Here is a 19350-nt window from a genome sequence, read left to right as displayed (position 1 = left end):
TGGGTGACTCGTGCTGGCCCTGTGTAACATTATCTATTACTGACCAATTTATTGCTTTTGGACTAGCATTTTGTAATTCAAATTTGACTAGTTCCCGGCATCTGGTTAACATTGCACAGCTGCCTGCATCGTTCGGGTCCCACAAAGGGCTTACAATAGGAGACAGCTGGTCCACTGTGCCTTGTAAGGCTCCACTAGCAATTTGTCCCTGCGCACGTGCTCTGGCTACCTTGATCACCAACTCTTTGCTGGTTTTGTTAGCTCTGTCAACATCAAATCAGTAGCACCTCACTCTGGGTCTTGATTCTTGACTATGCACTCCAATCTTTTTGCTACTTTGCCTGGGTTTTCTCTATACATTTTCACTTTTTCCCACCAACGGTTCCGCTCACTCGGAGAAAAGCAGATGTTCACACACATGGCTTCTCCTGGGCGACTCAAGACTAGCCATAAGCGGGGGACTAAAGGCAAAGCTTTCTTGGTTTTATTCCTTGTGTTGGTTGTCACTGGGGGTCTCTGAAAGTGTCCCCTCACCTCATCCTCACTGCCATCTGGGTTTCATTCAGGGGGCCGCGTGGTTGGCTGAGGGGGAGTGTACTCGAGCTGGCCTGGAGTAACTCGGCTGTAAGTCTTGGACACCTAGGACACAATCTTCCTGGTGCATTGGAGCCATTTTCAAACATCTCTGCCCTCTGCTGGATGCTGAACAGCTTTATTTTCTGCCTCTTTTCTCTTTCCAAAGTTAGGACTAAAGGTCCTATGGGGCCAAATAAAAAAGCCACAATTCTTTCTGCCCCTCAGGTTTATTCTTCAGGGTAAAAAACATGTCTGCATATATGGCTGGATCTCATTTTTCTTCTTTGCTTCAAAATAACATCAACTGTAAAAATGTATCATAAAGTTTCAGCAGGGGTCACTTTTCACCGCTTCCTAATTGACACCAAGGCTACCATTGGGTAGGCTATTTCATCCAATTACCTTTCTTTGAAAAATTACCCTCTGGCATTCCTCCCAAATCTTTCTCCACTGCTAAATTACGTTCTAGTGGACTCTTTTTAATACCATCTTTACTTCTCGTCTTGTTCATTCTTCATGCTATCAAAATTTCAAAACTTAACAGGATCTAGTAGTACTTCTCCTTTCCTTCTCTTCATCCCCTGTATACTCCACTTCACACACATGGGCTGTCTCTCAGTCACCCAGCACCAATATTCTTTTTTACAGTCCTAACAAGCAATGAAAATAAAAGGATTCCACGTTCCACACAACCTTCGCAGAATTGGGGTTTGATCAGACGTAAAACGAATTTCTTAAAAAACCGCCTAAAGTCATACCCGGGAGTATATACTCGTGTCAACCTGGAGTTCACAACCCTTGACTTTTGATGTAGTGTCTAAAAGATTGAGTGACTGCTCGATGTTGTTCAAACGCTTCTCAAAGTCAGACGAGCCCGGTGCTGTGCCCATTTCCCTGGCGTGTTCCGGTTGGTGTTTATTTGTCAGTTAGCGTATGATGGTTTGTTTTCACGTAGCCCGTGCTTTCCACACATTGGTTTACCCCTAGGTTTTGCCCTCCGTCAAAGCTGTCCCTCATGCCATTGCCCACTCTTTGTTCCAGCTCCTTCCCTGCCTGTCAAGATCATGCAGCTCTTTATTCCTGAACCTTCCCTGTCAGTTTTGCCTTGGACCAATCCCTGACTGCACCACCCCTTTGGAATTCCCCTGTTGCTGCAAGCCCCGCTGGTCCAGGTGACCTACCTTCTCCTCCCATCTGGCCTAATTAGTCCCAAGCAACTGATGTAATCCCCTGGTCCCTTCCCTGCAGATTCCTTATTGATCAATCCTCTGTATCCACCGCCCGAGTTGTACCCCTATAAAATCCCACGCACAGAAGTGCTGGCGCCTCTTTGCTGCTGAATCCTTCCCTTGGAATATACCTTTGCCTCTAGAACCTCCCTATCCAGGAGCCTCCTCCTTCTCTTTTGCCTGCTCCGTGCTGCACTTAGTAGATCCTGAACCACTGAGCAGTGACTCATCAGGTTCAGCCGCAGGCAGAACCCACGCCTTGGCCATTCCCCACTCCTGGCGCAGCGCCGCAGTTTTCCCAAGAGCCAGCCCGGGCTCCGCTGGGCTGCGTCACTGGGGAACCTGTCCCAGTGCCTGACCGTGCTCTGGGTGAAAGACCTTTTCCTGATATGGAAATGAAACTTGCCCTATCCCAGCTCCCTGCCCTTTTCTCCAGTGCTGTCACTGCTCCCAACAGTGACGAGAGCTGCAGCAGCCCCTCCGATTCCCCTCAGGAGGATGGTGAAGACCACAATGGCGCCCTTTACTCTCCTCCAGGCAGAAGAAAGTGGCCTCAGCTGCATCTGGGGCTTCCCCTCCAGACCACACTCCATCCTTGCAGTCCTCCTTTGCATTCTGGCTAAAGGCTTCATATCTTTTTCTATTGTCCTGCCCAAAACCGTGCCCATCTGCTTCCAGCACTTCTCTTGGCTGCTGCTTTAGGGTGTGGGCACCATCATCAGAGACACAGAACAGCTTGTCCTCCCACAGTTATCCTTATCCTCTGCACTTGCACGTGTCTGCCTTGATGTTCACTGGGGAACTTCCCACTTTGTGGCCACTCATTGCTGTGCTCAGCAGGGACACGGTTTTGTTTGGACGGGAGCTGCCGGAGCGACATATGCAGCCACTGAAGCCGAGAATAGCAGAGGCTGGGCAGATTCTATTTGTCCCAGAATGCAGGAAAGAGAGTGAGAAAAGCACAAGGAAATTTCAGACTTTGTTACTTTGTAATCTAATTGCCCCGGGGAAACTCAGCAATGGATGGTGCTCTGCTGCTACTGCCAATGCCTTCCATGAGAAAAATTCATTGCAGGAAGGAGCAACATCATCTGACAGAGACCAAGTGTGCCAGCAGTTGCTCCAGCTGCTCCTGCCATCAGCCCCTGCAGGAAGGAGCACAGCCCCCAATGCACGTGGGCTTTGGCTCCCTGTGGCACAGAAGCCCCCCGGGGGCACAGGTCTCTGGGGCAGGAGACGGGCACCAGCGCTGCCAGGGGCTCGAGGGGTGGCGGGTCTGCTTGGCCGGCCACTCTGCCACACCTGCTGATGTCAGCGCTCTCCGGGCCCCAGGGCTCAGAGCAGCATTCGTGCCCGGGCCCACACCTTCCTTGTGCAGTCACACCCGCAGGTTTAGGATGGCCACCAGCTGGGACGTGTCCCAAGGAGGCCGTGCCAGTTTCCCTGCAAGGTCTCGTGCCCTTCCCAGCGCGGCTGCGTCAGCAGCCCTGGGGGCTCCTTCTGCTGCCTCTGAGCCCGCAGAGCAGGGCAGCCTTTGCTGATGCTCTGAGCCCTTGCTAAAGGGCCCTTGCTAAAGATCTTCTCGGCCTGGCTTAGACACCTGGGGCCAGGCATTCCTTCCAACCTGGGCCAGTTTGGGTGGGCTGGGGGCAGCCCCGAGGCAGGCGGCAGTGTGTGCAAGGGCCCTTGGTGACACGCTGCAGCATGGTCACCGTGGCATCGAATGGAACCGGGTGTCCAAGGGCCCTTTGTGACACCCGGTGGCATAGGAGCTGGCGGTGACAAGAGCAGGCCACAGTGCTTGGAGCACACCGCGGGACAGGACAGGACAGAGCGGTGCCGTGAGGAGCCCCCGCACAGCTCGCTCGTTCGCGTCCCACCCGGAGCTTTTCTTAAGCGTTGTTCCTGCAGCTGAGCTCCAGGCCAGACCACAGGACCTTCTTACCTGTGGTCTCCCTGAGGCTTCTCTTCTGCAGGTGCCCTTGAGGCCAGACCACAATCCTTCACAGGAGTCTCCTGTCCTTGTGGCAGGAGCCCTTGAGACCGAGTGCAGGACTTGCTGTCCTGTAGCCTTCCTGAGGCTTCTTTCTTGACGGTGCCTTCCAGGCAGGACTGCAGGATTTGGTGACTTGGAGCTTTTCCAAGGCACCTCTCCTGCAAATAGCCACAAATCCAGTCCGAGACATGGAGCAGCGACCCCCAAAAGTGCCCAAGCTGGCCTGGGTGGAGGAGGAGGAAGAAGGCCCTGCAGCTGCCCTGGCACAGGACACTGAAGAGGTGGTGCCATTCCAGCCACCACACGAGGGTGAGTGGCAGAGCTGGGCAACAGGACTGGTGCCTGCGGCCAGCTTGGCTCCACGCCATTCCGTGCCGGGCCGGGCCGTGCCGGGCCATGCCATGCTATCCCCTGGGGACGTGCCCCTGGACAGGACGGAAGAGGGGCCGGGCAGACAGCCCGCAGTGGCCGTGCTCCATCCCCTGGCGCATCCCGGGCCTCTCTCTGCCTGGGGAGCGCAGGGCTGGGCCGTGTAGTCCGGCCCCTCCCGCAGCCCCTCATCTCTGGCTGCGCTCGCTCTTTGCCAGATGCAGCCCCGGAGCGCACACAAGAGCAGGAGTCCCGCCGTGGCCGCTTCCGCAGAACAGCGCAGGTACCTGCAGCCATCCCCACCTGGGCTGGGCCTGCTCTCCCTGCTCAGCCCAGCACCGTGTGTGCAGCACTCCATGCAACATCCCTGCCTTCTTGCCCTTCTCCTACAGTTTGTTTGCAACTTCATCAAGAGGATTAAGGAGGAAGAGACCATGGGCGCAGGCCTCAGACCATACTCGCCCATCTTCCAAAGCAAGAGCAGTGCTGCCCTGCTGGCTATGCTTGTAGAGGAAGATGTTTACAATCCCAAGCAAGTAAGCAGCCTGTGGCCAGGGTTTGATCCCCCCAGGAATTGCTTGGCCTCCAAAGGCAGGCATGCTGGCTGCTGTGAGCCTTTCAGGCCACATGGCAGCGTGGTGGCAAGGGAAGCACCCCTCTGCAGAAGCTGGGAACATTGCTCTCTCTGGCAGCTTTCCAAGTCTCCCGGTGCCTTCTCCAGGTGCCTGCCATGGTCAGCTACATCCACCAGTGGCTCTTGGCCAATGATTCTGCTGAGCACAGGCTGGACAAGACCCTGCTGGATCTCACCGAAGCACAGCCAAAGGACGCCGTCATGATGCTCCTGCGTGTGGCCCCGTCCTGTGACAGGTATGGGGCCCACCTGCCCCTGATGGGCTCCCCAGCCCATCACCCTGCACAGCCTGCCCCAGGTGTCTGACCAACAGAGAGTTCCAGGGCCCTCTGGCTGCTCCCTTTCCCAGCCCTGGCATGGCAGCCCCTGAGCCTGCTGCCACGCTCCCTTGCTGCCTCTCAGGGCTCTGTCCCCACAGGGCTGGGCTGTCTGGGTGCTGCTGCCAGGGGGGCAGTGGGCAGTGGCAGAACTGGCAGCCAGCTCAGCTGGCCCCGGTGCTGTGTCTGAGACCCCCCTGAGACACAGCTCTAACCCCGCAGAGCTGCCATGGCCATGTGGAAGACCATCATGGCCTCAGCCAGGACTGCGGAGCTGGCACAGCTGATACTCCTGGATGTGCTGGGGAGCTGGCCAGAGCACAGCACCTGCACCTCCGGTGGGGGCGAAACGGCTGTCTTTGCCCTGGCTGTGAGTTTCTGCAAGTGGCCTTTGCTGGCCCCAAGGCTGCCTCCCCAGCAGCTCTCCATCCTCCTTCCCCCACTGCATCTCCCTGCCTCAGGCGCTGGCCTGAAACCTGGCCCAGGGGCAGCTTCAGGGCCACCAGGCTCCGTGCTCCCCCTGCGCCTCTCCTGGCCTCTCCCTGCCACGCTCGGGCCCGGCCACACGGACACCTGGGCACTGAGCGCTGTCTCGGGGGCTCTGTCCTTTGCAGGCAACTGTGGTGATGTGGAAAATCCTCCAGGTGCCCTGTCTCCCACGGATATTGAGGCTGTATTTCCCCCAGCTATTTGTGCATCTGCTCTTCCAAGTATTCTTCAGCACTCTGGATACGCCAGAGGAGGTCCTTACCTTCTGGAAGGCATGCCAGGAAGAGCATGGCCTTGCCACCAGCCCCAACAGGTGCTCCGTGCCAGTCCTCCTGGCCCTGCCACATGGCCTGCCAAGGAGCCAGTGCTGCCTGTGTGACCTGGGCTTTGCTCTGCACACAGGTTTGCAGTGCGGACCCTGAAGTCCCTGCTCTGCCTGCTCCGCTGCGAGGATGTGGTGGTGGCAATGGAACGCAGGTGTGCCTGGGACACGCTGCTCTCTGTTGACACTCACCACTTTGCCGTGGCTCTGCTTGCCAGGTGAGACCCCCTTCTCCCCACTGCCTCTGACATTTGTGCTCTGTGCCCAGGTGCCCCACTAAGTGCCCGTGGTAATGGGCGGGAGGGCCTTGTCCCTGAGGGACAGCCAAGCAGACTGGAAAAGGCTGGGAGAGGAGGCTGCCCATCAGCAACCAACTCCCAAATGGCCCAGGTCCCCTTGCTGGAAGGGTGCTGGGGGAAGATGAGAACTAGGTGAGCCACTCCTGGGAGAGGTTTGCCCCACTGCCTCAGGGGTCTTGTTTCCTTTCTCCCCTCTTCAGAGAAATTCGCCGTCTAGCCATACACTTCTGTTCCGCGGTTGCATTCTACCTGCTCGCCCTGCTCGGCCAAGAGATGCCATACTGGGATTTCCCTGCCCTGGCATTCCTTGTGGAGGTGAGCCTCAAGGCCAGCACTGCCTGGCTGAGCTGCCTCCCAGCTCTCTGCCCTCTCGTAGCCACAGCTGCCAGGACAAAGACACCCGTGCCCGTGCCCTGTGCTGCTGCCTGGGCCATCTGCTGCTGCCTGGGCCCGGCCCTTTGCGCTTCTGGGCCCTGTGCGCTTCTGGGCTCCTGCCGGCCGGCTCCCCTTTCACTGCCCTGTCCCTTTCAGGTCCTCGACTGCCTGGACTTGAGGGAATGCAGTGACAGTCTTCTGGAGATCATGGCACAGAACCTGCAGAGCGAGCACATGGCGAGGCGTTACTTGGCACTCAGAGGCCTTGTAGTGCTGGGCAAGAATCCCTTGATGGTGAGAATGGGCCCGTGGCTGAAGCCCTGCAGGCAGCGTGGGGCTGGGCAACGCAGTCGCTTGGCCTTGCCTGGCCTTCGGGCGCTGGGGCAGCTGCTCCCAGCTCTCCTGCCTCCCGCTTCAGCTGCCCGAGTGCTTCGGGACAGGCCTTTGGCCTCTGGGCCCTGCGGCAGCAGGGCGGCCTTTCACAAAGTTGGCTTCCACGCAGGCCGAAAAAATGCGGAGCCTGACTGAAAGTCTTGTGGAGCTCCTGGAGGAAAATGATAGTGACATGATCAGGATGACCATTCTTCTACTCAGACATTTACTCCTGGATAATGGTGCCCCAATACCCACCCCCATCGCCCTGCAGCTGGCTGAGGCGCTCCTGCCACTCTTTGACCGCGTAAGGCTCTGTGCCCACAGCCACGGCCACTGGCTGCTGCCCGCACACTTGGTGCCCTGTGCAGATGCAGGCCTGTGCCCTGGGGGGCCTGAAGCAGCTGATGCTCAGCTCTTTTGCCCTTCTCTTTCATACAGGATGATATCCAGGTGCAACTGAGCTCCATGTCTGTCTTTCAAGAGATGCTCGACTTATTAACAGAAGAGGGAAGAAAGGCCCTGAAGTCCCACGTGCGCCAGAGCCTGCTCCCACTCTACTTCCACTGGCATGATGAGAATCAGATTGTTGCTGAGGTGAGCACTTGTGGCCAGCTACTGTCCCCCTGGCAGGGGGTTGCGCTGCCTCCTGCCCTGGCACCTTGCGGGCTGCAGCCTCTTGCAGCCTGTGGCATCGGCTGCCTCCTGTGCCCTGCACTGTGGGGCCATCAGTGCGTCTCTGCTGCTCTCCAGGCCTCCCGGGAAACGCTGCATTCTACGGCCAGATTCCTGAAGAGGAGGGATCTCCAACAAATGCTACAGGTGGATCAGAGGTTTGGCGAGTGCCTGGTAAGAGCAGCCGAGAAACCCCAGCCTCAGCCTGCAGAAGGCCCCTGAGGGCGGTGCTCAGTCTGCGGGGCTGGCAGCTGTGCCCCTGCCCGCTGCTGCTCCCAGAGGCCGCGCAGCCTCTTCTCCAGGCTCCCGTGGGCCCGAGCCGGGCACCCACGCAGTCCCGGCCCAGGAGGGCGGCGGGGCGGCACCGCGGCTCCCCGGGTAGCAGCCGGCCCTCCGGCCCAGCCCCTCGGGAGCCCGGCGCCAGCTGCTGCTGGCCACGCCTCAGGGCTCTGCGAGCAGGGGAGGGCCGGGGCTGGGCGGAGGCAGCGCCCGGCCCGGGGCCTGGGCCCGCGCCAACCCTTCCCTCCTGCTGCTCTCTCCAGCTGGCAGAGGACAGGAGCCGAGCAGCCGAGCACCTGCGCCGGGCCCTGCGCTACCTGCAGAGCCCACAGGAGCCCCTGCGAGAGGCGGCCGTCAGCTTCATGGGTGAGCCACGAGCCCGCGCTCCCTCCCCTGCCCACCGCAGCTGGGCCCCGGCCCCGCCTGCTGCCCCGGCAGCGCCACCCGGGCCCGGCGCCGTGGAGGCCCGCCGGGCCCGGGCATTGCTGCTGCTGCCCTCTGGCAGCCGTGCCCTTGGGCGGCAGCATGCGGCAAAGGCTCGGGCTGAGCCCTGCGGGGCCAGCAGCCCGTGTGGCCACAGCGCCGGCAGCGCCGCTGGCAGGGAGCTGTGCTGCTGGGGCCGTGACAGGCTCTGTGTTCACAGGGATGGCCGGCCGGCACCTGACGGGGCAGCAGCAAGAGCTTCAGCTGATCTGCAGTGGTGAGTGAGTGAGGGCAGCGGGCTGACTGCGGGGGCAGGCACGGGAAGCTGCAAGCCCTGCCCCGGCTGCGGAGGGCTCTGCTCCCGCGGCCAGAGCACACAGACATTTCAGGGCCACGTGTGGCATTCGTAGCCAGCAGCTTTGGGCTGATCGCCTCGGTCCCTGCTCCCTGCGGGCCATGGCAAGAGCCGGCCGGGATGACCCTGCCAGGGGGTTCACCTCGGCTCCCTGCACATCCGGGATCTGACCTTGGCTCTGTTCCTCTCTCTTGCAGCCCTTGAAGAAATGGCCTATGACAGCAGTCCCGCAATCAGAAATGCTGCAATTGAATCTTGTTTAATTCTCCGGGCTGTACAGAGAGCTCCGTACTCCACATGGCATAAGCTGCGAGATCAATTCCGCAGTGCATGGAAGAAACGGCCTCGTCTGTGGGGCACTGCCTTGCTGTTCTGCTGCAGCTCCTCAGAGAGATGATCTGCGCAAGGCTCTGTCTGCTGGGCCTCTTGAGCCAGCAGGGGTTTTCTTGTTCTTCTCTTCGATTTTTGTGTTTGTATTTTCCTTTTTGTTGACAATGTAAATATAGAGTATCTTCCAATACACAGAGTCCCAGGATCTTTCTTTTCCTGCACAGTGTCCATAGGGCATAGGGGAAGAGGGGCAAAAGGGTGCTTGTGCTCATCCAGCTGCCCAAGCGTGCAGTGTTTCAGGGAAAAAGGCCAGAAGCCCCTTGGCCTCTGGTGGTTCTGCTGAAGCCTTTGTGCTGCCGACAGAGCAGCTGGGCAGGGGCAGGAGCTGTGGGGATCCCTGCCAGAGCGGTGCCTGGAGATGGTCACAAGCCCTGTGCCACGCAGGAAAGGCCATCCGCGTCCTCCTGCCCGTGTGCTGCTGGTTGCTTTGCTGAGGGCTCCCAGGTGCCTCTGGATGGGGCTTCTCTGGAGCTGCTGTGGGGCTGTGGCACTGCTGCCGGGAAGCTTGGCCGGGCTGGGGGACACCGTGAGTCACTGGTAAGCCCTGAGCAATGGGTTGGCAGAGGCCATAAGCAGCCTCCTGGCAGCCGCCTTGATCCTGACAGCCGGCTGCTCTGGCGCTTCCTCGGTGGCCGGTTGGAGGGACCCCCTGGAATCAGGCGTGGAACCCTGGTCCTGGCCTTTCAGGCCTCTGAGGCCAGGAGTTGCGGGGCTGGGCGTGTGGCCTGTGCTCCAGACTGGAGCCCCCCGCCCCTCAGCCTTAGGCATTGAGCTCCACTGCCTGCTTGCTGAGTCTTGCTCCTGTTGCTCCAGGGGAGGCCTAGCTCTGTGGCTTTACATCCCATTGAGCCAGAAGAGCAGCAGCTTGGATCCCAGAGGGGTCACAGAAAGGCCCTCTTGGACAAAGGGCATTCCTGTCATTCCCAGGGCAGGGCCACATGAGAGTGCAGCGGGCACCTTCAGGGCCACCTGGGCCACCTCTCTGTGTGCAGGGCTGGCTCTTTGCTTTGCTGGTCTCGGCCTTTTGTCGTCGTACTCCTTGGGCTGCCTGCAGCGAGGGGCAGCCCTATAAGGAGGGTGAAAGGCCCCGTCTCCCACATGTCAAGGCGGAAATGCAGCTCTCCCGGCCCTCAGCCCACGCTGTAAGCAGAGCAGAGCCTTTTCCCCAGCCCTGATGGCTTTCTGCCTGCTTCTGGCCCCTGGCCACCATGACCCACTGCACTCGCTCTGAGTCACCTACAGGATGGCTGGTGCCTCTTAATTTGCTGACCCTGGGACGTGAGGGTCACTGAGGGAAAGGTGGGTGTCCCAATGCTGAGGGCACACGTGGGTCACTAAGCAGACTTGGGCCTTCCCCAGCAGGTTGCAGGTGTCTGGCCTTATGTGTCGTGTTACAGTGGTTGTGCTGCTGCCTGGTCCTGTCCCTCTTGTCACCCTCACCCAACCTGGACCCTCTGACCTGCCTTCAAGAAACCCTGTTGCATCAGACATGGTGTCAAGAGCCCTCCTTCACCTGCCGCTCCAGCGCACATTACAAGCTCCGGGCCTGAGAGCAAGGTGGGCTGGGGCAGCTGGTCTCTCAGACCAAGAGGGAACCGCTCTCGACAGCAGCGGGCCATGGACGTTCCCCGCACCAGATAAAATCATCTCCAAGTTTAGCTAGTAAGGTAGTAAGGTAGAAACCATTAACTGCCGGCAAATCTGGCACTAGTCTCTAAGTTCCATTAGGTTTCTTTATTGCTAATCTAGGAGTAATACATTTTGACTCCCATTCTTCCAATAATCCTGATGTCAGGAATTTATTCATTGTTGCCTCCGTTCTTTTCCCAGCCTATAATCTTCAAAGGTATTGCTTTCTGACTATGGCCTAACTCTTGTCTGCAGCTCAATTGTAATGGGGTCTGCTCATTTGGATTTTCCTGGGCTATCAGTATCCCATACTCTTGGCTACACCTGATTCAATACTTGCTCTAAATAGTTATTCTTGTTTGTTGGTCTTGTGTCAATTGTCAGTCCTACTGCTAAAACCAATTTGTCTTCAGGTACCTTCAACTTAATTTTTCTTTTCCTAAACGGAACTGTTGTATCGAAATTTTCAAGCAAATCTCTGCCTAGGACAGATTTGGGTGCGTTTGGTAAATAAAGAAACTGATGGATTGCCAGTTTCTTCTTGATTTTCCATTTAAGTGGTTGCAGGAAGAATGCATTTTCTGGCTGGCCCGTGGCTCCTATTGCTTGAAGATAGTTCTCACTTTTGGGTATCAGTGCTTGATTCAAGAGTGAAAAATGGGTTTCCACTATTTATTGAAAATTCCACCTCTTCATCATCCTTTAGCCTTATTTTAACCTGCTAGGGTAAGAAGTGCTAGGGTAAGAACTGCCCGTCTCGGTCATTTCTTATCATCTAGAGCGGCTACAAGAGTTTGGTGTACTTTGTCTGCTAACTCTGGGCACTGGCCCTATTTCCAGTGTCCTTATTTCTTACAATATGCACATTGATTTGGCCCCAGCTTGGTCTGTGCCTGGTTTGAAACTCCTCTGCCTCTGCTACTTTTGCCCCTGCCTCTGTTTCATGCGCGTCCTCTCCCTGGTGCTGATCCAGAGCTGCCACCATGGCTGCAGGGAGTTCTTTTTCTTTTTCTCTGTCTTTATCATCATACGCTTTCGATGCTTTTCTCATTAATGCCTTTAAGTCTCTCTTTACAGGCTCTTTCAGCCTCTGAAGTTTCTGCCTGACACCTGGGCTACATTGCCCTAACATCAGGGAAACGGACTGCTGCTTTCCCATATCCGACCAGGGATCCAGAGCTGTGCTTTATGTGCAGCTGCTCACAACCTGTCCACAAAGTCAGTGGGTGACTCGTGCTGGCCCTGTGTAACATTATCTATTACTGACCAATTTATTGCTTTTGGACTAGCATTTTGTAATTCAAATTTGACTAGTTCCCGGCATCTGGTTAACATTGCACAGCTGCCTGCATCGTTCGGGTCCCACAAAGGGCTTACAATAGGAGACAGCTGGTCCACTGTGCCTTGTAAGGCTCCACTAGCAATTTGTCCCTGCGCACGTGCTCTGGCTACCTTGATCACCAACTCTTTGCTGGTTTTGTTAGCTCTGTCAACATCAAATCAGTAGCACCTCACTCTGGGTCTTGATTCTTGACTATGCACTCCAATCTTTTTGCTACTTTGCCTGGGTTTTCTCTATACATTTTCACTTTTTCCCACCAACGGTTCCGCTCACTCGGAGAAAAGCAGATGTTCACACACATGGCTTCTCCTGGGCGACTCAAGACTAGCCATAAGCGGGGGACTAAAGGCAAAGCTTTCTTGGTTTTATTCCTTGTGTTGGTTGTCACTGGGGGTCTCTGAAAGTGTCCCCTCACCTCATCCTCACTGCCATCTGGGTTTCATTCAGGGGGCCGCGTGGTTGGCTGAGGGGGAGTGTACTCGAGCTGGCCTGGAGTAACTCGGCTGTAAGTCTTGGACACCTAGGACACAATCTTCCTGGTGCATTGGAGCCATTTTCAAACATCTCTGCCCTATGCTGGATGCTGAACAGCTTTATTTTCTGCCTCTTTTCTCTTTCCAAAGTTAGGACTAAAGGTCCTATGGGGCCAAATAAAAAAGCCACAATTCTTTCTGCCCCTCAGGTTTATTCTTCAGGGTAAAAAACATGTCTGCATATATGGCTGGATCTCATTTTTCTTCTTTGCTTCAAAATAACATCAACTGTAAAAATGTATCATAAAGTTTCAGCAGGGGTCACTTTTCACCGCTTCCTAATTGACACCAAGGCTACCATTGGGTAGGCTATTTCATCCAATTACCTTTCTTTGAAAAATTACCCTCTGGCATTCCTCCCAAATCTTTCTCCACTGCTAAATTACGTTCTAGTGGACTCTTTTTAATACCATCTTTACTTCTCGTCTTGTTCATTCTTCATGCTATCAAAATTTCAAAACTTAACAGGATCTAGTAGTACTTCTCCTTTCCTTCTCTTCATCCCCTGTATACTCCACTTCACACACATGGGCTGTCTCTCAGTCACCCAGCACCAATATTCTTTTTTACAGTCCTAACAAGCAATGAAAATAAAAGGATTCCACGTTCCACACAACCTTCGCAGAATTGGGGTTTGATCAGACGTAAAACGAATTTCTTAAAAAACCGCCTAAAGTCATACCCGGGAGTATATACTCGTGTCAACCTGGAGTTCACAACCCTTGACTTTTGATGTAGTGTCTAAAAGATTGAGTGACTGCTCGATGTTGTTCAAACGCTTCTCAAAGTCAGACGAGCCCGGTGCTGTGCCCATTTCCCTGGCGTGTTCCGGTTGGTGTTTATTTGTCAGTTAGCGTATGATGGTTTGTTTTCACGTAGCCCGTGCTTTCCACACGTTGGTTTACCCCTAGGTTTTGCCCTCCGTCAAAGCTGTCCCTCATGCCATTGCCCACTCTTTGTTCCAGCTCCTTCCCTGCCTGTCAAGATCATGCAGCTCTTTATTCCTGAACCTTCCCTGTCAGTTTTGCCTTGGACCAATCCCTGACTGCACCACCCCTTTGGAATTCCCCTGTTGCTGCAAGCCCCGCTGGTCCAGGTGACCTACCTTCTCCTCCCATCTGGCCTAATTAGTCCCAAGCAACTGATGTAATCCCCTGGCTCCTTCCCTGCAGATTCCTTATTGATCAATCCTCTGTATCCACCGCCCGAGTTGTACCCCTATAAAATCCCACGCACAGAAGTGCTGGCGCCTCTTTGCTGCTGAATCCTTCCCTTGGAATATACCTTTGCCTCTAGAACCTCCCTATCCAGGAGCCTCCTCCTTCTCTTTTGCCTGCTCCGTGCTGCACTTAGTAGATCCTGAACCACTGAGCAGTGACTCATCAGGTTCAGCCGCAGGCAGAACCCACGCCTTGGCCATTCCCCACTCCTGGCGCAGCGCCGCAGTTTTCCCAAGAGCCAGCCCGGGCTCCGCTGGGCTGCGTCACTGGGGAACCTGTCCCAGTGCCTGACCGTGCTCTGGGTGAAAGACCTTTTCCTGATATGGAAATGAAACTTGCCCTATCCCAGCTCCCTGCCCTTTTCTCCAGTGCTGTCACTGCTCCCAACAGTGACGAGAGCTGCAGCAGCCCCTCCGATTCCCCTCAGGAGGATGGTGAAAACCACAATGGTGCCCTTTACTCTCCTCCAGGCAGAAGAAAGTGGCCTCAGCTGCATCTGGGGCTTCCCCTCCAGACCACACTCCATCCTTGCAGTCCTCCTTTGCATTCTGGCTAAAGGCTTCATATCTTTTTCTATTGTCCTGCCCAAAACCGTGCCCATCTGCTTCCAGCACTTCTCTTGGCTGCTGCTTTAGGGTGTGGGCACCATCATCAGAGACACAGAACAGCTTGTCCTCCCACAGTTATCCTTATCCTCTGCACTTGCACGTGTCTGCCTTGATGTTCACTGGGGAACTTCCCACTTTGTGGCCACTCATTGCTGTGCTCAGCAGGGACACGGTTTTGTTTGGACGGGAGCTGCCGGAGCGACATATGCAGCAACTGAAGCCGAGAATAGCAGAGGCTGGGCAGATTCTATTTGTCCCAGAATGCAGGAAAGAGAGTGAGAAAAGCACAAGGAAATTTCAGACTTTGTTACTTTGTAATCTAATTGCCCCGGGGAAACTCAGCAATGGATGGTGCTCTGCTGCTATTGCCAATGCCTTCCATGAGAAAAATTCATTGCAGGAAGGAGCAACATCATCTGACAGAGACCAAGTGTGCCAGCAGTTGCTCCAGCTGCTCCTGCCATCAGCCCCTGCAGGAAGGAGCACAGCCCCCAATGCACGTGGGCTTTGGCTCCCTCTGGCACAGAAGCCCCCCGGGGGCACAGGTCTCTGGGGCAGGAGACGGGCACCAGCGCTGCCAGGGGCTCGAGGGGTGGTGGGTCTGCTTGGCCGGCCACTCTGCCACACCTGCTGATGTCAGCGCTCCCCGGGCCCCAGGGCTCAGAGCAGCATTCGTGCCCGGGCCCACACCTTCCTTGTGCAGTCACACCCGCAGGTTTAGGATGGCCACCAGCTGGGACGTGTCCCAAGGAGGCCGTGCCAGTTGCCCTGCAAGGTCCCGTGCCCTTCCCAGCGCGGCTGCGTCAGCAGCCCTGGCGGCTCCTTCTGCTGCCCCTGAGCCCGCAGAGCAGGGCAGCCTTTGCTGATGCTCTGAGCCCTTGCTAAAGGGCCCTTGCTAAAGATCTTCTCGGCCTGGCTTAGACACCTGGGGCCAGGCATTCCTTCCAACCTGGGCCAGTTTGGGTGGGCTGGGGGCAGCCCCGAGGCAGGCGGCAGTGTGTGCAAGGGCCCTTGGTGACACGCTGCAGCATGGTCACCGTGGCATCGAATGGAACCGGGTGTCCAAGGGCCCTTTGTGACACCCGGTGGCATAGGAGCTGGCGGTGACAAGAGCAGGCCACAGTGCTTGGAGCACACCGCGGGACAGGACAGGACAGAGCGGTGCCGTGAGGAGCCCCCGCACAGCGCGCTCGTTCGCGTCCCACCCGGAGCTTTTCTTAAGCGTTGTTCCTGCAGCTGAGCTCCAGGCCAGACCACAGGACCTTCTTACCTGTGGTCTCCCTGAGGCTTCTCTTCTGCAGGTGCCCTTGAGGCCAGACCACAATCCTTCACAGGAGTCTCCTGTCCTTGTGGCAGGAGCCCTTGAGACCGAGTGCAGGACTTGCTGTCCTGTAGCCTTCCTGAGGCTTCTTTCTTGACGGTGCCTTCCAGGCAGGACTGCAGGATTTGGTGACTTGGAGCTTTTCCAAGGCACCTCTCCTGCAAATAGCCACAAATCCAGTCCGAGACATGGAGCAGCGACCCCCAAAAGTGCCCAAGCTGGCCTGGGTGGAGGAGGAGGAAGAAGGCCCTGCAGCTGCCCTGGCACAGGACACTGAAGAGGTGGTGCCATTCCAGCCACCACACGAGGGTGAGTGGCAGAGCTGGGCAACAGGACTGGTGCCTGCGGCCAGCTTGGCTCCACGCCATTCCGTGCCGGGCCGGGCCGTGCCGGGCCATGCCATGCTATCCCCTGGGGACATGCCCCTGGACAGGACGGAAGAGGGGCCGGGCAGACAGCCCGCAGTGGCCGTGCTCCATCCCCTGGCGCATCCCGGGCCTCTCTCTGCCTGGGGAGCGCAGGGCTGGGCCGTGTAGTCCGGCCCCTCCCGCAGCCCCTCATCTCTGGCTGCGCTCGCTCTTTGCCAGATGCAGCCCCGGAGCGCACACAAGAGCAGGAGTCCCGCCGTGGCCGCTTCCGCAGAACAGCGCAGGTACCTGCAGCCATCCCCACCTGGGCTGGGCCTGCTCTCCCTGCTCAGCCCAGCACCGTGTGTGCAGCACTCCATGCAACATCCCTGCCTTCTTGCCCTTCTCCTACAGTTTGTTTGCAACTTCATCAAGAGGATTAAGGAGGAAGAGACCATGGGCGCAGGCCTCAGACCATACTCGCCCATCTTCCAAAGCAAGAGCAGTGCTGCCCTGCTGGCTATACTTGTAGAGGAAGATGTTTACAATCCCAAGCAAGTAAGCAGCCTGTGGCCAGGGTTTGATCCCCCCAGGAATTGCTTGGCCTCCAAAGGCAGGCATGCTGGCTGCTGTGAGCCTTTCAGGCCACATGGCAGCGTGGTGGCAAGGGAAGCACCCCTCTGCAGAAGCTGGGAACATTGCTCTCTCTGGCAGCTTTCCAAGTCTCCCGGTGCCTTCTCCAGGTGCCTGCCATGGTCAGCTACATCCACCAGTGGCTCTTGGCCAATGATTCTGCTGAGCACAGGCTGGACAAGACCCTGCTGGATCTCACCGAAGCACAGCCAAAGGACGCCGTCATGACGCTCCTGCGTGTGGCCCCGTCCTGTGACAGGTATGGGGCCCACCTGCCCCTGATGGGCTCCCCAGCCCATCACCCTGCACAGCCTGCCCCAGGTGTCTGACCAACAGAGAGTTCCAGGGCCCTCTGGCTGCTCCCTTTCCCAGCCCTGGCATGGCAGCCCCTGAGCCTGCTGCCACGCTCCCTTGCTGCCTCTCAGGGCTCTGTCCCCACAGGGCTGGGCTGTCTGGGTGCTGCTGCCAGGGGGGCAGTGGGCAGTGGCAGAACTGGCAGCCAGCTCAGCTGGCCCCGGTGCTGTGTCTGAGACCCCCCTGAGACACAGCTCTAACCCCGCAGAGCTGCCATGGCCATGTGGAAGACCATCATGGCCTCAGCCAGGACTGCGGAGCTGGCACAGCTGATACTCCTGGATGTGCTGGGGAGCTGGCCAGAGCACAGCACCTGCACCTCCGGTGGGGGCGAAACGGCTGTCTTTGCCCTGGCTGTGAGTTTCTGCAAGTGGCCTTTGCTGGCCCCAAGGCTGCCTCCCCAGCAGCTCTCCATCCTCCTTCCCCCACTGCATCTCCCTGCCTCAGGCGCTGGCCTGAAACCTGGCCCAGGGGCAGCTTCAGGGCCACCAGGCTCCGTGCTCCCCCTGCGCCTCTCCTGGCCTCTCCCTGCCACGCTCGGGCCCGGCCACACGGACACCTGGGCACTGAGCGCTGTCTCGGGGGCTCTGTCCTTTGCAGGCAACTGTGGTGATGTGGAAAATCCTCCAGGTGCCCTGTCTCCCACGGATATTGAGGCTGTATTTCCCCCAGCTATTTGTGCATCTGCTCTTCCAAGTATTCTTCAGCACTCTGGATACGCCAGAGGAGGTCCTTACCTTCTGGAAGGCATGCCAGGAAGAGCATGGCCTTGCCACCAGCCCCAACAGGTGCTCCGTGCCAGTCCTCCTGGCCCTGCCACATGGCCTGCCAAGGAGCCAGTGCTGCCTGTGTGACCTGGGCTTTGCTCTGCACACAGGTTTGCAGTGCGGACCCTGAAGTCCCTGCTCTGCCTGCTCCGCTGCGAGGATGTGGTGGTGGCAATGGAACGCAGGTGTGCCTGGGACACGCTGCTCTCTGTTGACACTCACCACTTTGCCGTGGCTCTGCTTGCCAGGTGAGACCCCCTTCTCCCTACGGCCTCTGACATTTGTGCTCTGTGCCCAGGTGCCCCACTAAGTGCCCGTGGTAATGGGCGGGAGGGCCTTGTCCCTGAGGGACAGCCAAGCAGACTGGAAAAGGCTGGGAGAGGAGGCTGCCCATCAGCAACCAACTCCCAAATGGCCCAGGTCCCCTTGCTGGAAGGGTGCTGGGGGAAGATGAGAACTAGGTGAGCCACTCCTGGGAGAGGTTTGCCCCACTGCCTCAGGGGTCTTGTTTCCTTTCTCCCCTCTTCAGAGAAATTCGCCGTCTAGCCATACACTTCTGTTCCGCGGTTGCATTCTACCTGCTCGCCCTGCTCGGCCAAGAGATGCCATACTGGGATTTCCCTGCCCTGGCATTCCTTGTGGAGGTGAGCCTCAAGGCCAGCACTGCCTGGCTGAGCTGCCTCCCAGCTCTCTGCCCTCTCGTAGCCACAGCTGCCAGGACAAAGACACCCGTGCCCGTGCCCTGTGCTGCTGCCTGGGCCATCTGCTGCTGCCTGGGCCCGGCCCTTTGCGCTTCTGGGCCCTGTGCGCTTCTGGACTCCTGCCGGCCGGCTCCCCTTTCACTGCCCTGTCCCTTTCAGGTCCTCGACTGCCTGGACTTGAGGGAATGCAGTGACAGTCTTCTGGAGATCATGGCACAGAACCTGCAGAGCGAGCACATGGCGAGGCGTTACTTGGCACTCAGAGGCCTCGTAGTGCTGGGCAAGAATCCCTTGATGGTGAGAATGGGCCCGTGGCTGAAGCCCTGCAGGCAGCGTGGGGCTGGGCAACGCAGTCGCTTGGCCTTGCCTGGCCTTCGGGCGCTGGGGCAGCTGCTCCCAGCTCTCCTGCCTCCCGCTTCAGCTGCCCGAGTGCTTCGGGACAGGCCTTTGGCCTCTGGGCCCTGCGGCAGCAGGGCGGCCTTTCACAAAGTTGGCTTCCACGCAGGCCGAAAAAATGCGGAGCCTGACTGAAAGTCTTGTGGAGCTCCTGGAGGAAAATGATAGTGACATGATCAGGATGACCATTCTTCTACTCAGACATTTACTCCTGGATAATGGTGCCCCAATACCCACCCCCATTGCCCTGCAGCTGGCTGAGGCGCTCCTGCCACTCTTTGACCGCGTAAGGCTCTGTGCCCACAGCCACGGCCACTGGCTGCTGCCCGCACACTTGGTGCCCTGTGCAGATGCAGGCCTGTGCCCTGGGGGGCCTGAAGCAGCTGATGCTCAGCTCTT

This window comes from Melospiza georgiana, chromosome Z, assembly GCF_028018845.1.
Source record: "Melospiza georgiana isolate bMelGeo1 chromosome Z, bMelGeo1.pri, whole genome shotgun sequence".
NCBI lineage: Eukaryota > Metazoa > Chordata > Aves > Passeriformes > Passerellidae > Melospiza > Melospiza georgiana.
Note: the sequence above shows the minus strand (reverse complement) of the source record.